Genomic DNA, 12,325 nt, shown 5'->3' on the forward strand with positions numbered 1-12,325 from the left:
CCAAAGCTTACTGAAGCTGTATAGCAATATAGCTTGTAATCTGGATATACCATTAATCGGAACAAGTCTAATCTGCTGCTTTTGGGATCCACTATCTATGGACTATGGACGCAGATGGAAACTGCAGCCATGAAATTAAAAGATGCTTGCTCCTTGGGAGAAAAGCTATGGCAAATCTAGATAGCATATTAAAAAGCAGAGACGTCACCTTGCCGACAAAGATCCACATAGTCAAAGCTATTTTGACTATGTTTTTCCAGTAGTAATGTATGGCTGTGAGAGCTGGACCATAAAGAAGGCTGAGCGCCAAAGAATTGATGCCTTTGAACTGTGGTGCTGGAGAAGACTCTTAAGAGTCCCCTGGACTGCTAGGAGGTCAAACCAGTCAATCTTAAAGGAAATCAACCCTGATTGCTCACTGGAAGGATTGATAATGAAACTCAAGCTCAGAGACTTTGGTCACCTAATGCGAAGAGAGGACTCTTTGGAAAAGACCCTGATGCTGGGAAAGATTGAAGGCAAAAGGAGAAGAGGACGGCAGAGGATGAGATGGTTAGATAGCATCACTGAAGCAATGAGCATGAAACTGAGCAAACTCAGGGAGGCAGTGAAGGACAGGAAGGCCTGGCACAATATGGTTCATGGGGTCACGAAGAGTCGGACATGACTTAACGACTGAACAACAACAAATCTATGGACTACTACAAGAGATTAGGATTTACAATCTGAACAAATTCTACAAAATATGTGGGGTTACGTCTTTCTTGAAATACAGTACTGTGCAAAACTTTTAGGCAGGTGTGAAAAAATGCTATAAAGTAAGAATGCTTTCAAAAATATATATTGTTAACTGCTTATGTTTATCAATTTACAAAATGCAAAGTGAGTGAGCAGAAGAGAAATCTAAATCAAATCAATATTTGGTGTGACTACCTTTGGCTTCAAACCAGCATCAATTCTTACACTTGCACACTTTGTACACTGGCACAAAGTCAGGGATCCTGTAGGATTAGAGTCAGGCGTATGATTAACCAATTATACCAAGCAGGTGCTAATGATCATCAATTTCATATGTAGGTTGAAATACAGTTATTAACTGAAACAGAAATAGCTGTGTAGGAGGCTTAAAACTGGGTGAGGAACAGCCAAATTCTGCTACTAAGGTGAGGTTGTGGAAGACAGTTTCATGTGACAGGTCATACACCATGGCAAGACTGAGCACAGCAACAAGACACCAGGTAGTTAGACTGCATCAGCAAGGTCTCCCCCAGGCAAACATTTCAAAGCAGACTGGGGTTTCAAAATGTGCTGTTCAAGCTCTTTTGAAGAAGCACAAAGAAACAGGCAATGTTGAGGACTGTAGATGCAGTGGTCGGCCAAGGAAACTTAATGCAGCAGATGGAAGACACATCATGCTTACTTCCCTTCGACATCGGAAGATGTCCAGCAGTGCCATCAGCACAGAACTGGCGGAAACCAGTGGGACCCAGGTACACCCATCTACTGTCTGGAGAAGTCTGGCCAGAAGTGGTCTTCATGGAAGAATTGCGGCCAAAAAGCCATACCTCCAACATGGAAACAAGGCTAAGCGACTCAACTATGCACGAAAACATAGGAACTGGGGTGCAGAAAAATGGCAGCAGGTGCTCTGGACTGATGAGTCAAAATTTGAAATATTTGGCTGTAGCAGGAGGCAGTTTGTTTGCTGAAGGGCTGGAGAGCGGTACAATAATGAGTGTCTGCAGGCAACAGTGAAGCATGGTGGAGGTTCCTTGAAAGTTTGGGGCTGCATTTCTGCAAATGGAGCTGGAGATTTGGTCAGGATCAATGGTGTCCTCAATGCTGAGAAATACAGGCAGATACTTATCCATCATGCCATACCATCAGGGAGACGTGTGATTGGCCCCAAATTTATTCTGCAGCAGGACAACAACCCCAAACATACAACCAATGTCATTAAGAACTAACTTCAGTGTAAAGAAGAACAAGGAGTCCTGGAAGTGATGGTTTGACCCCCACAGAGCCCTGATCTTAACAACATCGAGTCTGTCTGGGATTACATGAAGAGACAGAAGGATTTGAGGCAGCCTACATCCACAGGGGATCTGTGGTTAATTCTCCAAGATGTTTGGAACAACCTACCTGCTGAGTTCCTTCAAAAACTGTGTGCAAGTGTACCTAGAAGAATTGATGCTGTTTTGAAGGCAAAGGGTGGTCACACCAAATATTGATTTGATTTGGGTTTTCTTCTGTTTGCTCACTTTGCATTTTGTAAATTGATAAACATAAACAGTTACAATATATATTTTTGAAAGCATTCTTACTTTACAGCATTTTTTCACACCTGCCTAAAACTTTTGCACGATACTGTATATCACAATAAATTGAATTAAACATGTCTAATTAAATATAGATGTAATTTCAGTAAATATAACTCGATGGTTAAAACTCCCATTAAGGCTTTGGGGCAAGATTACTGTTATCAAAATGATTATTACATTGAGATTAATGTATGTTTGAAGAGGGATACCAGTGTTAATCCATATTGGATGCTTTGTAGAGATAGATAAATTATTTTTATGGTAGGTGAAAGCCCCTAGAATATCCTTGAAAAAATGAGAGTATTTTATTATGATAGTGGCTTCAACCTACTAGATGTTCAAGTATATAATTGGGTTTCATTTGAGCAGTCAATTTTATGTTTCCTGTGCTATGAATTAATTCTATTTTATAGCTCTACTACTTTTTCTCTTTTGTTACTTCTGGAATTTTAATGTTTTATATACCATTGAAATTTGCCAGATAACTTTGGCATGAGTGAATTATAAATAATAGTAACAATATAATTAAACCACCTAAACCTTATAGAGTCTTTTTGCAATTATGGTGATCAGTTTTTTTTTTTTTAATGAGCAAACAAATATTATTTTTCAATTGAATTGCTCTTTCACCTTTTGGCCATTTTGGTATGTACAGATAAGCTTCCCAAGTGCCATGCTTACCCTAGAAGAGATGACACCCCAGACAAAGGATGTCTTTAATGCTCCCTTCTTTTGTTAATAGCTGGGTATGTTATTTTAAATTGCAATTGTAACTGATTTTGCAGTTCCTATATATAGTGTGTACACATAAGATTTACCTCTGTAAGCATTAAATGATTAGTTGTGATGTACATGTGTTCACACTATCTGCTGAATGTGCACCAATGTGAAAAAGTCCTGTAGTGATATAACAAGAAGTAGCAAGGTATTAGCTCTTGCTGCCAACTTTACACATGGAGATGAAACTTCTGTTCTCTTTCTTTTCGCTGTTGTATAGCTAGTAGCAGATGAGTTTATAACAAATGTGTAGGGGCACTGTCTCTGGAATGAAGCAGAGTGATTGTATAATTAAAAAATCTTCACTTGGAAGTCCCCAAAGTCCTGTCCTGTCTGTTGCTCCCCTTCTGGCCACCTAACTGGTCAAAACTCTTTAAGGTCAGTTATCTTGAATTTGCATGTCACCACTTAGCTTGTTTCTTCTACTTGATCCTCAAAGTATGCATTTGAAAATCTCTTACCAGAATGTGTTTACGTCATTGTGTCTGCTTCAGCACCTTGAAGTTTTTTTCCCCCTTAAAAATATCAGCGTGAACTTCTAAGCTAAATTCCCATAGGATTTGAAAATGTGACTCACTAATCTTGTGTAAAGAGGTATTAACCACACTAGTCACAGAGCTCTCTACATTTTACCAAATAACTCACCTTCAGACAAATCCTCATATTTTTTCTTGAGTTGCTAGCAATGTTAGTCTCAAGACTGATGGTGAAAGTTCATCTGAGGCTAAGCAGTTCACTCTCTCTCTCGTTAAGTTTATAAAATAGTTCCAGTTACATTCACAACACTTCTGCTAGATGGATGCTTGGCAATGTTTAAATTGTAGTGTGATGCCCAGAAACATTAACTTTTTGAAGAAGCAGCCACACTTGGTTTTAAACTAGATTTTTCTTATATTCTCTTTGGAATGAAAGCCTCATCTTGATTCCAATTTCAAAACTTGCCATAATCTATTCTCAGATGTGACAGTAAAAATACTGGAAATCATATTAGAACCGTCACTTAATTAGTCGATGAACGGATGCGCATAGTAATCATATGCCTATATTTCTTTGGGTCTAGCAATTCTTCTCCAAGCTGGCACCCTTTAGATCAGTTGGAAGTCATGCTGGCTAGGAATTCTGGAAATTTCCAGAATTCCTAGCCAGCATGACTAGACGGATTTATGATTCATACAGCAATTGTTAAAAACAATTTACAGCAAGTCCTACTGGCACTTCCAACAAGCATTCCTGTTCTGTTAGCACAGCATTGTTCCTTCAAAATCTGATAGACCCTCTGCTGGTCAATCTTTAGCATGGGATTGTCCACATAAGCAAAAACCAGTGGGTCAAAAAGAAAGTTAACAGACTTTGTTTTTAAACAATCACACACAGGACTTATCACATACTGTAGTTAATAACTTAAAATACCACTATCCCTTCTGTCTCAAAAAGGATTATCTTTTCAGGGGAAGGACTGTGGAGGAACACAACTTTTTGTGAATAGAAAAACCACAGTTTTTTTTTTTAATGTCTCAGCCAAAGTTAACCTCTCACAATGTTGCTGTGAGGATAAAATGGAAAGGGGAGGGAAGAACTGCAAATATCATATATAACACTAAGAAGTAAGGCATAATATAAACAGTTTTTTAAATCTGCTAAATTAAAAATATAAGAATTTTAATATTAAAGGAGAATACATGAGTATATTGGTTATGAATGCCGGATTAAGACTAGGAAAATCCAGGTTCTACTCTCCACCCATGCAATTCAGTAGGTCATTTTGAGCCAGTCATCAGCTTGGTTCATGCTAAGCCATAGTTCGTTTAAAAGATGATTTTTTGGGGGGGGTTCCCACAATATGCTAAACCATAAACCATGTTTTACAAACTACAATGGCTAGATTCAGACAATATGCTAAAACAAAACCAAATAGACCACATGATACCTTACTTTATACAAATCCTGTTTCATCTCTCATCCAAACTTAACCTCCCCCACAGTGTTGCTGTGAAGATAAAATGAAAGGGGAGGGAAGAACTGCAAATACGGCTTATTGTTACAGGTAAATAGAGCAAATAAATGGAAGATTTCACAGAGATTGAATCAATTCCTGTGTTTCCATTGCATAAGAAATAGAGCAAATACTAATGTCCTGACCTGGTATTTTCAAAAAAGGCATCTACAGGAATCTCTGGCTAAAATGGTTTTTGCTTCTTAGGTTGTAAGAGATGAAGTTCTGGATTTGGATGGGGGATTTCAAATTTGGAATTCCATCTCTGTCCCCAAGCCAGTAAACATCTAGTTCCAACTTCTTTTTCTTCGTTCCACCCCCCCCTCCCCATTTTTAGCAAAACAATACTTTGCCTAAGCATGGACACACACACCCTCCATTAAACAAAGTCAGTCTCCTTACACCCAAGACTGGCTACAGTCCTGATTCACTCTCCCCATCTCACAGTGAACTAGAAGAAGGCTGAAAGCTCTTTTGCACACTGGCCTCCCATTGCCAGGTCTCTTCCTGCAACAGCTGACTGGAGCAGAGGCACAGGCCCAGCACCAGGATCCAGCATGACAACCCGCTGGAAGAAACCTAGGAAAATCAATAAGAAAAATAGTAATTAGGCCAAAAGTGGTTAGATATCATACCTCCTTGGGTTCTTTGAGAATAAAATTGGCCTGCCCATGTTACACTGCTGTTGTGCAAGCTGCACTGGCTCCCAGTTTTTTTTTCTGGTGCTGGTTATCACCTTTAAAGCCCTGCAAAGCACGGAGCCAGGTTATTTGTGGGACCGACTCTTCCTGAGGGATCTGTTCATTCCACCAAGTTGGGTAGAATGGGTTTGTTCCAGATCTTTTCCATAACAATCTCTGCCCTGTGGAACACCCTTCCCTCTGAGATCCAGTAGCCCCCTGACCATTTAGCCTTCTGGAAAGCTATAAAGAGCTGGCTGTTCCCCCAAATGCTGGGATAGGGTGAGGTTGGAGCCTGGAGAGGTTGTGTTGGATGCATCAGAGGAGAATGGTTGAAGTACCAGGTTTTTGTTTTTTCCTTGTATTGTTTTTATTATTTCTTTGGTCTTTATTGCTGTTGTGAGCCACCCAGAGTTGTGTTTCTTAAGATGGGTGCCATGTAAGCCTAATAAAGGAAGGAAGGAAGGAAGACAATCCAATTTAAATTGCCCCTTCTAGAATATTAGCATGTGAATGTTTTGCAATTTAAATATTAGAGTCTTGTGCATCTTAAATATTGACTAGAGCTGTCCATATTTAAAAATGATTTGATCACAGCACCTCTCTGCTATTCATTACAAAGCTAGCCTTTTTCTAGCTTCCATCTAGCCCTGAAAACAAGATATCATTAGTTTCAGGAATCCATTAAAATTAATGCAATTGTTAAAGCAGCAGTGTTCTTTTTAGGCTCACAAAGAATCCTAAAAAATGTCAAACTCCTTTAATGAATAACAGAAAGATGCTGTACTTGCATGAGATCCAAAGCTGAAATCTTCAGCTTATGCTGAAATCTTTTTCAAAGCGCAGGCAGTCCTACTGATTATCACAAACTTTTATGGGACACAGCTTGGTTCTCAGGACTGTATACTATACATTTGTGATCCACAAAAACTTACAAATAAAGCTTTGTTGTCTTTAAAGTGTCACAAATCTCTTTGCTATTTATACTACTGGATCCTTTGAAGGACATTTGTGTACTAGTCTAGATAGCTTCACTCACATTTTATTTTTATTTTTTTACCTTTGTGAGGTAGCTTTCACATACCTAGGCACACACAGATTTCCAACATTCCCTTTCTACCCACTGTGTGAAATGTAATGGTGAAACTGCAGTTGGAATATATTCAGTTACAGCTTTTTTTTCTGTGAATTCCAGGTTGTGATTTTTCCAGAAGAAATTAGTCATCCCATTGCTTTTACAAAAGTCATTTACTGGTGTATTGTTGCAACAAAGTCTCACAACTCATAGGATTATCTTAATGCAGAAGCACAATGGGAAATTTCCTGCCCTACTTACCTCTGTTGACTTGGTTAGTAATAACACTGGCAACCAACAATTAATGAGGGGCATATAATTGCCTTCTCAAGGAGAGGAGATTTGACTCAACTGACAAGTGGGTGAGCTCTTCTGCAAAGTTGCTGGAAGCCCAGCTTTGTATTTCTTGAATGTGAATCTCAGGTAAGCTAATTTCTGTCTTCTCTGCAGAGCTGGCTGGACTAAGGACTGAGGAACGAAGGCATTGGCCAACCTGTGCTAGCCAGCACCAGTGCCCACCCCTCTACAAAATCTTTAAGACTTCTCAATAAACAATCCCAACCCTAACCCTCGCAAATTATGTGCATAATACAATCTGAGAATAGTCTGCAAGCAGTCATAAAATTAAAATGTACTGTGGACAAAATTTGACTTACCTTATTTTTCAATAGAAAATGAAATTGTTTTTGACACAGTATGCATGCATCAAGAATTTGCTAATGAGATTTTCCTTCCTTCCCCAATATGGCATGACAAAAATCAGGATGAGTTTAGCAAAGTTCTGGGAAAAAACAAAATAAAACTAGTTATCCAAACAGCAGAAATGAAAGAGCAGTAGTGCCCTGTAAAACTCCTCATGGGAAGTGATTCAGAGTTTCACAACATGCCAAATGGCACATGGAAATGTAATCTAATACGCATCATAAAGCACAAATTTAAAAAAAAATCAGAAAAATAATGGTCCAAGATTAACATGCTGTCACAACCATTCCAAATCAGAAACATCCTGATGAAAGTTTTAGTGTCTCTGCCGCAGACACGTTCTTTAAGATTCTTGACTTGTATCTATGAAAATTTAGCAAGTTTTCCATGAGCTTTCTTCCAAGGGAAGAAAATTCTTTCTGTTATTGGCTTAATATAAAATTCAAATGTAAGTGGTTAACTAAGATGCCTTTCTTTGTAGTCTTAAAAAAACACCCTTGCTCTAGGGCCTGCTGAAAGAAATGTCTAAGGAAATGCATGCCTAGAGAGCTGCAATACTTGGAACTAAAGGATTACAGTCCTTCAATCCCACACCATAAATTATGTGGCCAAGTACTAGAATTTTTGAACCCAATATTATTACTACCCATAATGTTTTTTAAAAATTCCACATCTCTTCCAAAGTATAGATAATTTTTGCTCAGCCATTTTATTTTGCATCTTCCCTTTCAGAAGTATTATTCCAAGTAATAATAAGCCCTATCAGTCTTGAAACATGATAGCCAATGGAGATTAGAACTCAAATCCTCCTGGCCCTGCCAAGCAATAATTACAAGGGCTCACTGGGGTCCTTGAGCATCTGGGTTTGTCTAATGAAATCTATAGCTACACTGAAATGTCTCAGTGATAAAACTGGGCTGGGTCTTCATCACAATAAATGGATTTCTGCTTGTGGAATGTGGTTTTCTGGATTCTCCCTTTCTGTGCTACTCAAGTGCATATTAGGCTTCTCCTAAGAGAATTTCTAGAGTAACTCGAGTTGGAATATTTGGCCCAGTGTCAGGACAAGAGAATTAGTTGATGCTTATTGAGAGAGAATTTGAATCTGAAAATTGGGATGCCATCTAAAACAAAACAAAAAACAAAAAAATTGGGATGCCATTTAAGATAAACAAACAACCTTATGTGATCTCACCAAGCACATATCTCTTGATCCCTCAGCACAGAAGTTTTCTGGCTGTAAACCATTAATGACATATAGAAAACCACCAGTACATTAAAGGGGCCCAGAAACAAAACGGAAACCTGTTCAATCAGTATTAATATGACCTTAAGAATCAGAAAGCAAGCTGACTGCAAAATTTTGCAACACTGTACTTTCCAAATCATGGCAATCTCATGTTAGACTCTAATTAGGCAGTGAGCAAGACGTCTATCAGATCAGCTGATAGTGGGATAGCTTCTAGAGTCACCTGAACATCTGGAAGCAATTTTGGATCTAAGAACATTGCCAAATTGTGAATCTCAGTGAATTCCTCTTGCACAAGGTGATGTACCTTCTACTTACCTAAGGTAAGCATACTTTTCTATACCTGGAGGTCACAATTCAGACAAAAGTATGGGTTTTCAAACCATGTGAAACCAAGGATGCTGTAAAATAACTAGCGTTATGCTCTGATACATGTTATTTAGATTTTCCTTTTCCTTTTCAGCACACTGAACAGGAAATTACTTCTAAATGAAAGCAATAATTTCCCCCTTCAAAATCATAAAAATTACTGAAGTATCATCTCCCTCTCTCTGTGTAAGTGTATGAAAACATACAAAGAAGTGGTTTTTGAGAGCTTGTATGTCTTACATCTCCTTCATGGATCACTGCCTTGTCGTGGCGAAGGGGCTTGCGTAACTCAGTGAAGCCATGAGCTATACCGTGCAGGGCCACCCAAGACGGACAGGTCATGGCAGAGAGTTCTGACAAAATGTGGTCCACTGGAGAAGGAAATGGCAACCCACTCCAGTATCCTTGCCAAGAAAACCCCATGGACAATGTTAAAAGGCTAAAAGATATGACGCCGGAAGATGAGCCCCTCAGGTCGGAAGGTGTCCAATATGCTACTGGGGAAGAGCGGAGGGCAATTCCAAGTAGCTCCAGAAAGAGTGAAGCGGCTGGGCCAAAGCCGAAAGGACGTTCAGCTGTGGATGTATCTGGAAGCGAAAAAAGGTCCGATGCTGTAAAGAACAATATTGTATAGGTACCTGGAATGTAAGATCTATGAACCAAGGCAAGCTGGATATGGTCAAACATGAGATGACAAGATTGAACATCGACATCTTGGGAATCAGCGAACTGAAAAGGACGGGAATGGGTGAATTTAATTTGGGTGACCATTATATCTACTACTGTGGGCAAGAAACCCTTAGAAGAAATGGAGTTGCACTCATAGTCAATAAGAGAGTGGGAAAGGCAGTAATGGGGTACAACCTCAAAAACGACAGAATGATCTCAGTGCGTATCCAAGGCAAACCATTCAATATCACAGTCATCCAAGTCTATGCCCCAACCACTGATGCTGAAGAAGCTGAAGTTGACTGCTTCTATGAAGACCTACAACACCTTCTAGAACTAGCACCAAAAAAAGATGTCCTTTTCATCATAGGGGATTGGAATGCTAAAGTAGGAAGTCAAGGAGTAATCAGAATAACAAGCAAGTTTGGCCTTGGAGTACAAAATGAAGCAGGGCAAAGGCTAATAGAGTTCTGTCAAGAGAACAAGCTAGTCATAGCAAACACTCTTTTCCAACAACACAAGAGACGACTCTACACATGGACATCACCAGATGGTCAATACCGAAACCAGATTGATTATATACTTTGCAGCCAAAGATGGAGAAGCTCTATAAAGACAGCAAAAACAAGAGCAGGAGCTGACTGTGGCTCAGATCATGAGCTTCTTACTGCAAAATTTAGGCTTAAATTGAAGAGTATAGGGAAAACCACTAGACCACTCAGGTATGACTTAGATCATATTCCTTGTGAGTACACAGTGAAGGTGATGAATAGATTTAGAGGATTAGATTTGGTAGACAGAGTGCCTGAAGAACTATGGACGGAGGTCCGTAACATTGTACAGGAGGCAGCAACTAAAACCATCCCAAAGAAAAAGAAATGCAAGAAAGCAAAATGGCTGTCTGATGAGGCTTTACAAATAGCTGTGGAAAGAAGGAATGTGAAAAGCAAGGGTGAAAGGGAAAGATATAAGCAACTGAATGCAGATTTCCAGAGAATAGCAAGGAGAGATAAGAAGGCCTTCTTAAATGAACAATGCAAAGAAATTGAGGAAAACAATAGAATGGGGAAGACTAGAGATCTCTACAAGAAAATTGGAGATATGAAAGGAACGTTTAGTGCAAAGATGGGCATGATAAAGGACAAAAAAGGCAGGGACCTAACAGAAGCAGAAGAGATTAAGAAGAGGTGGCAAGAATACACAGAAGAACTATACAAGAAAGATCTTAATGTCCCTGATGTCCACGCTGGTGTGATCACTGACCTTGAGCCAGACATCCTAGAGAGTGAAGTCAAGTGGGCCTTAGGAAGCATTGCTAACAACAAAGCTAGTGGAGATGACAGTATTCCAGCTGGGTTATTTAAAATACTAAAAGATGATGGTGTTAAAGTGCTGCACTCAATATGCCAGCAAGTTTGGAAAACGCAACAGTGGCCACGGGGTTGGAAAAGGTCAGTATGTTCCAATTCCAAAGAAGGGCAATGCCAAAGAATGCTCAAACTATCGCACAATTGCACTCATTTCACATGCTAGCAAGGTTATGCTCAAAATCCTACAAGCTAGGCTTCAGCAATACATGAACCGAGAACTACCAGATGTACAAGCTGGGTTTCGAAGAGGCAGAGGAACTAGAGATCAAATCGCCAACATTCGCTGGATCATGGAGAAAGCACAAGAGTTCCAGAAAAATATCTACTTCTGCTTCATTGACTATGCAAAAGCCTTTGATTGTGTGGATCACAACAAACTGTGGCAAATTCTTAAAGAGATGGGAGTACCAGACCACCTTACCTGTCTCCTGAGAAATCTGTATGCGGGCCAAGAAGCAACAGTTAGAACCGGTCATGGAACAACCAATTGGTTCAAAATAGGGAAAGGTGTACGACAAGGCTGTATACTGTCACCCTGCTTATTTAACCTATATGCAGAGTACATCATGAGAAATGCCAGGCTGGAAGAATCACAAGGCGGAATTAAGATTGCAGGGAGAATCATCAACAACCTCAGATATGCGGACGATACCACCCTAATGGCAGAAAGTGAAGAAGAACTAAAGAGCCTCTTGATGAGGGTGAAAGAGGACAGTGCAAAAGCTGGCTTGAAACTCAACATTAAAAAAACTAAGATCATGGCATCTGGACCCATCAATTCCTGGCAAATAGAAGGGGTAGAAATGGAAGCAGTAACAGACTTCATTTATTTGGGCTCCAAGATCACTGCAGACGGAGACTGCAGCCATGAAATTAAAAGACGCTTGCTCCTTGGGAGGAAAGCTATGGCAAGCCTAGATAGCACATTAAAAAGCAGAGACGTCACCTTGCCGACAAAGATCCGCATAGTCAAAGCTATGGTTTTTCCAGTAGTAATGTATGGCTGTGAGAGCTGGACCATAAAAAGGCTGAGCGCTGAAGAATTGATGCCTTTGAACTGTGGTGCTGGAGAAGACTCTTGAGAGTCCCCTGGACTGCTAGGAGGTCAAACCAGTCAATC

General features: G+C 39.7%; 1 long non-coding RNA gene across 3 annotated transcripts in view; it reads right to left on the minus strand.

The window, feature by feature from the left end:
• The window catches only part of LOC148214701 (uncharacterized), a 152,855-nt gene that overhangs the window by 17,225 nt on the left and 123,305 nt on the right, over positions 1–12,325 (minus strand). For all 3 annotated transcript variants that reach the window (XR_015797686.1, XR_015797685.1, XR_015797687.1), the window contains 2 exons: positions 7,503–7,627; positions 5,494–5,670 (listed from right to left, as the gene is read on the minus strand). This is a non-coding gene — a long non-coding RNA (uncharacterized LOC148214701). The remainder of the gene's footprint in view (positions 1–5,493; positions 5,671–7,502; positions 7,628–12,325) is intronic.

The sequence above is a fragment of the Python bivittatus genome, unplaced genomic scaffold, assembly GCF_059951505.1.
Source record: "Python bivittatus isolate LINGU-HERP-01145 unplaced genomic scaffold, Pbiv_v1 ctg000580_np1212, whole genome shotgun sequence".
NCBI lineage: Eukaryota > Metazoa > Chordata > Lepidosauria > Squamata > Pythonidae > Python > Python bivittatus.